The 6268-nt window shown below is 45.2% G+C and overlaps 1 pseudogene across 1 annotated transcript; it reads left to right on the top strand.

Moving 5' to 3' along the window:
* The first annotated feature begins 1099 nt into the window (after positions 1 to 1099).
* On the top strand, positions 1100 to 1772 carry LOC310697658 (transmembrane protein 256 homolog; annotated as a pseudogene). Its single transcript has one exon. The product of its transcript is annotated as a transmembrane protein 256 homolog (transcript).
* Positions 1773 to 6268: the final 4496 nt, after the last annotated feature.

Below are 6268 nucleotides of genomic sequence, written 5' to 3'. Positions count from 1 at the left end.
CTCTGTCCTAAAGGCATGGTAGTCCTTGGGGTCCCCCCCCAAACTTCTGCACCAATCCTGGTACCTTTCTGGTGAACTGGGTGGCTCTCCCCTTCTTGTCTGCATCCTGAGCCCTTCTCTCCTCAAGCCTCGCCGTCTGCAGCGCAAGTTGGATTTCCAACGCTCGGTACCTTTCTTCCAAGCTTGGACCAGCTCCAACCCCTGCTCCTTCGGTTCCGGCTGGGTCGCTCATGATGCCTGCTCCTGCACAAACAGCTTACAAAGACTGTCGGAATGCTGTGATGGGATGATTAGCTGCTTGTGCGTAAAATCGTGCTCCCTCAGAGTTTGTGCCACTCCACAAACCTCTGTGTGTGACAGAGCTCCACAAACATGTCTGCCCTAGTCACTTGTAGATTCCGACAGTGGTTGTTTTCGGAATCGTCTCCAACATAAGAGCTCCTTAACGGAAACCCGCCTTCTGGACTCACGGCGTGACAGTTTCCGGCGAGGCGTGGGTCTCCCTATGGGAGCTTCAGATACCTCCCCACTGTTCTCGCTGGAAGCATCTCTGAGCCCTCCCTCCTGCTCGCATTCCCTCAGAGATCCACTCCTCCCCCTGCTGGTTCCTGCTTCAGCTGTTGAGTCTCTTCCTTCCTCCCTGAGCCCCTCCACCACCTGTCCCTCCGATGGCAGTTCCCTGACATTACCCAAAATCACAAAAGTAATATTACAAAGCTTTCACAGTGCACGTTTACATATTCTGCATATACATCTATTCACTCTTCAAACAATGCATTTCCATTGAATTTGGCTTCAAAAACAACAACACATCAGGCTGGAAATATATAACGTTTTAAACCAATGTGTTTTTCCTCTTAAAAAAAGAAAATATATTACTTGGAAAGAAGCCCATATTGCACTAATTCCCAAACAAGACACGGACATAAGGCAGGTGAAAAATTATAGGCCAATCTCGCTCCTAAATAATGATTACAAATTATTTGCCAGTATATTGGCCAATAGACTTAAAAATGTATTTGGAGAGGAGATTGGAAAGAACCAAACTGGATTTCTACCTGGTAGACAGATGAAGGACAATGTTAGAAATATAATTGATATGTCGGGCGCCGGGGCGTTTTTCTGACGGCTTGTTGCGCTGAGCGGGGCTGCAGCCGTCGGGGCGGCCGCCTACGGGGCTCACGATTTCCGTCGCAGCGACCGAGATGACGACTTGAAAGAGCTCTACGAGATGGCCAACAAATACCACTTCCTCCACAGCCTGGCCCTCCTGGCTGTGCCCCACTGCCGCTATCCCATGATGGCCGGCAGCATCCTGTCTCTGGGCATGGGGATGTTCTCTGGCGCCCTGTATTACCACGCCGTGACAGGGGACCCGATCCTGACCAAGGCAGCCCCGTATGGTGGTTCCCTCCTCATCCTCGGCTGGATCGCCATGGCCCCTTGACACCCCGTTCTCTCCCCATGTGGCCCCCATCTCCCAACGCCAGGGCAGCCAGCCCCGCCCCTCCCTCCTCCCTTAGGCTAGCCAGAAGGGAGCCCTAGGAGAGGAGAGATTTCCAAATGTCAGAGTGGGATCCCTTGAGGTCTTTAGCCCACCCCGAATGCGTCTCTATCCTGCATCTTGGAATTCCCCGAATGCCGAATCCCTTTTTAAAAAGCCAAGATCCTTCCCCTCCCCCCCAAAAATTGCAACCAGATTTGAGTTTGCGATGGAGGCTTCGAAATGCAATGTCTGATCGGTGCTTTTCAATTGCTGTTTTTTAACTTAATAAATGATGAGAGTGATTTCACTTTTTAAAAAACCCACGCACCTTTTTTTCCTGTGAATAAATTTATTCCGTGGGGGGGGGGAGAGAAAGAAATATAATTGATATAATGGAATATCTGGACTCCAGGAGAGACAAACAAGCCGCCCCAATGTTTCTGGATGCTGAAAAAAAAATTGATAATGTGTCTTGGCATTTTATGAAAAGAAATTTAGAATTTATGGATATCGGTGAAAAACGTTTAAATGGTATTCGGGCTATTTATTCGGAACAATATGCTAAATTGATAGTTAATAATAACTTCACAGACAAAATTGAGATAACAAAGGGAACCAGACAGGGGTGCCCGCTATCGCCATTGTTATTTATAACAATACTAGAGGTCCTGTTGAGGAAAATAGAAGCAACAAAAGAAATAAAGGGGATTGGTGTAGGCTCAAAAGAATATAAGTATATATAAGAATGAAATTATCAATGATGGGTAGATTCTCAACTATCAAAATGAACGTGTTACTGAGACTGCTGTTTTGATTTCAGACAATTCCGGTTATCAGTGGAACAAAACAATTTAATGTATGGCAAAGAAGATTGTCTAAATTTATCTAGCAGGTTAAAAAGCCAAGAATTGAGTATAAAATATTGACAGATGCAAAAGAAAGAGGCGGTTTTTCCCTGCCAGATCTAAAAATTTACCACGAGGCGGCGTGTTTTTGTTGGTTGAGAGAATGGATAAGGTAAAAGGTAAAGGTACCCCTGCCCATACGGGCCAGTCTTGACAGACTCTAGGGTTGTGCGCTCATCTCACTCTAGAGGCCGGGAGCCAGCGCTGTCCGCAGACACTTCCGGGTCACGTGGCCAGCGTGACGAAGCTGCTCTGGTGAACCACCAGAGCAGCACACGGAAACGCTGTTTACCTTCCCGCTGTAAAGCGGTACCTATTTATCTACTTGCACTTAAGGGTGCTTTCGAACTGCTAGGTGGGCAGGAGCTGGGACCGAACGACGGGAGCTCACCCCGCCGCGGGGATTCGAACCGCCGACCATGCGATCGGCAAGTCCTAGGCACTGAGGTTTTACCCACAGCGCCACCCAGGATAACCTTAGATAATTCAGATATATTGGATTTGGAGGGATTTGACAACAGATTCGCGTGGCACGCCTACCTGTGGTCAGAATGGTCAGAATGCACAGAGGGTTTTTGAACCATACTATTAGAAAATCATTGTATGAGGTGTGGAGCAGACATAAAACATTATTGGAATGCAAAACTCCGAGGTGGCTCTCACCTCTGGAGGCTTTTGCAGTCAAAAAAATAAATAAATATGGGAACTGAATGGGCGACATACAAAGACTTGCTGATGGAAGTGATAATAAAACAAAGTTAAAGACATTCGAAGAACTAAGAGGAAAGGTAACCGATTGTTACAAGATGTGTTTAGAGAGGATAATAAAAGAAACGGATTTGGAAGTAGCAAATCTAAATTGGAGACAGAATTGCTGGGTAGTAAAATGAAAATACTGTCGGAAATGTATCAGTTACTACTGGAGTGGCACACAAAGGATGAAGAGGTAAAAAGTGTTCTGATTAGGTGGGCCCAGGATTTAGGGCACAATATTGATTTTAAAAGGTGGAGAAAACTGTGGACCGAAACAATTAAATTCACAGCATGTGTGTCACTCAAAGAAAATATATTTAAGATGATGTATCAATGGTATATTAGACATGCCAAACTTGCTAAGATGTATAGAAATCAAGACAAAAATTGGTGGAAGTGTAAGGAGAAGGAGGGGAACTTCCTCCATCTGTGGTGGACTTGTTCTAAAGTGAAAGCCTTCTGGGACATAATATACGAGTTAAAAAAGGTTTTGAAATATAATTTTAATAAAAAACCAGAGGCATTTCTATTAGGCTTAATTGGTGAGGAAATACATAAAAGTGATGTAAACATGTTTATGTATGCCACAATGGCTGCAAGGACACTTCTGGCTCAGAAATGGAAGCAGCAGGAACTTCCAACACTGGAAGACTGGCAGCTCAAGATGATGGAGTTCGAAGACATAATCCGGAATCAGCGTGACGAACTGTTTCCAAAGGACTGGAACACATTTATGAAAGAAAATTGTAAACATTTGAAAACGTTTGTAGGCTTGAATTGAAATGTTTTGTAATGTAACTATAAGGAACTGATTTACCGATAATAAGGTGAAATATTATAATTTGACAAAGGGTAAATAAGTGCTTATAGAAATGCGAAGAATATGGAAAGTTATGTGGAAGTCAGAAAGAGGTCGATGCTCTTATATATTAAGTCATAGAATTATGTAACAAAATGTGAATATGATTTAATGGAAAACTCAACAAAAATTACTTTAAAACATAAAAAGGGAAAATATATTAGGAGTGGCTTTTCTTTTAATAAGTTAATAAATGAACTACTTCATTGGCACAGCATCCGAATGAGGTGTAGTGGTTGTATAGTTCTTGATACCTTTTGTTTCATAGTTATATTTGGGTTGCTGCTTAAAAAAAATGGTTAGCTTTTTGTATCATAAAGATCACAAAACTGATTCCTAATATACAACTGAAAGCAGAAATGGGGCACTTTTCCCTTTTGCTTTGCTGCAGATATGCATGCTATTTTACCATAGCTCACAGAATGGCATGATGGCACCTTTTTACTACATATGTGAATTATTAAAAAAAACCTGTTACTCGTTGAAATTGTGTCTGGTCAATATATTTCAGCTTCATGTTTTGTTACGCGTTTAATATTTTTTCTATTTTTTAAAAAGTGCCAGAATTCACAAACACTTCCCTTGTTCTCTAATGGTGCCCACCTGAGAGGTGCTGGATCTGTTCGAGCAAGTTCCAGCTGAGAAAAAGCCCTGGTTCTAACTTGCCTAAGTGGGGAAAGTTGGCATTGCGTGGACAGGCGGAGTCCCCAGATCCTGCACGGTCCCCCCGTCATGTGGAATAACGACTCAAGACAACGTGCTATGGGATTAAATTGGCCACAACTTTATTAAATTTCAAATGTGGGTAGACCTTGGCTCAGGCATTGGGCGTTCTCCCTCCCCGGTCCCCAGCCAGGGACCTAGGGAGCATCAGGGTTATCCAGTGTGTGTGGGGGGGGGGGATGGGCCGGCTCTGGAGAACATATGTTCAAGCAGAGATGGCCGCCCCCGTAACGCCGCCGCCGCAGGAGAGAGCAATGACGACCTTTCGGTGTACGGCCAAAGCCTCCCTTCAGAAAACCCCTTTAACGGGGAACCCTGGTATCGCCGCCGCAAGAGGAAGATGGACAAAAGGATTCCGCCCAAGGCCTGATACCGCCAAAGTTGTGACGTTTTGCTACGGGAAAGGCGAAACCTGCCAATGCAGGGAAATTCCTTTCCGGCCCTTTAACAGCGACCTTAACGTAGCAGCGCCCGCATACCTGTGAAGAAAAGTTAACCTGCAAAATAAGACATTAACTGAGGGTGGGTAGGGTGGGAGAAGCTCTGGAGCCAAGTGAGGATTCCTAGGTAAGATCCTCCCTCTATTGTGTGGGCAGGTAATCCCTCCCCTACCTGGCCTGGTCTCCTTGGCAACGCTTCCCCCAGGTGGGATTGGACAACTGACTGAGGTAGGCGGAGACCTCCAGGTATCCCACCTGAGGGAAGGAAAAGCCAAGCCTATGCTGTTGGGGCCGCTCCAGATCTAGGGGCTGCACGCGTCCCCGCAAAGGGCGCCCCCCGTTTTAAGCGGGGAGCGGTCATTACTACAGTGAGTGAACAGATGCAAGAAGCAGCATCCTTTGGCCATAGAGCACCAATGCCAGGGAAATTGAAGAGAGTCAGGGCAAACTTAGTCGCCTGACAGCATGAGTGAAACTAACTCTGCAGACAGGCATATAGGACTGGGGAGTGTGCTAGGAACTAAGAAATACAAAACACAACCTTTTTTGTGCTTAGGAAATATGCGCAAAAATCAACGGTAGCTCCTCTGGTGAATTTCCTGAATTAAAATCTCTTTCTGTCTCTTTTAAATTCTTTCCAAACCCATCTCCTATTTGGGAGTGAGCCTGGATCATTAATGTTCCAGGTAATGAGAGGCCTTGGTGAGTGCGTTAAAGGAAGATTGGGACTCGTATCATATAATGATATCATATAACATTGGACAACATTACTTTTTACCAATATGAAATTCCGTGCAACATACCATCCGCTTGGCCAGAAAAGTCAACAAATGTGTCATTGGCACAGCGTCCAATCGGAAGTGAGGGCGGTGGAGGCGTCTGGTCTTTCTGCTTCTCTTTGGTCTTAAGAAGCGGCCATGGATAGCGACCCAATTCTTATTCTCTTGCTTTTTGAATCTTGAAAAATATGTACATTAGGGGGGAAAGTATCAATTTCTTTTCTGAAATTTCAAACCGCTGCTGCTGCTGTTGCCCAGGACTGACCTGCTGATAGCCTGAAGGGCCCTGCCCTGCTTCTCTTTACCTGGGTTGTGGTGGGGCC

The sequence above is a fragment of the Podarcis liolepis genome (genome assembly GCF_965112155.1).
Source record: "Podarcis liolepis genome assembly, chromosome: W".
Classification (NCBI taxonomy): Eukaryota; Metazoa; Chordata; class Lepidosauria; order Squamata; family Lacertidae; genus Podarcis; species Podarcis liolepis.
This window is presented reverse-complemented; position numbering and strand designations above follow the sequence as displayed.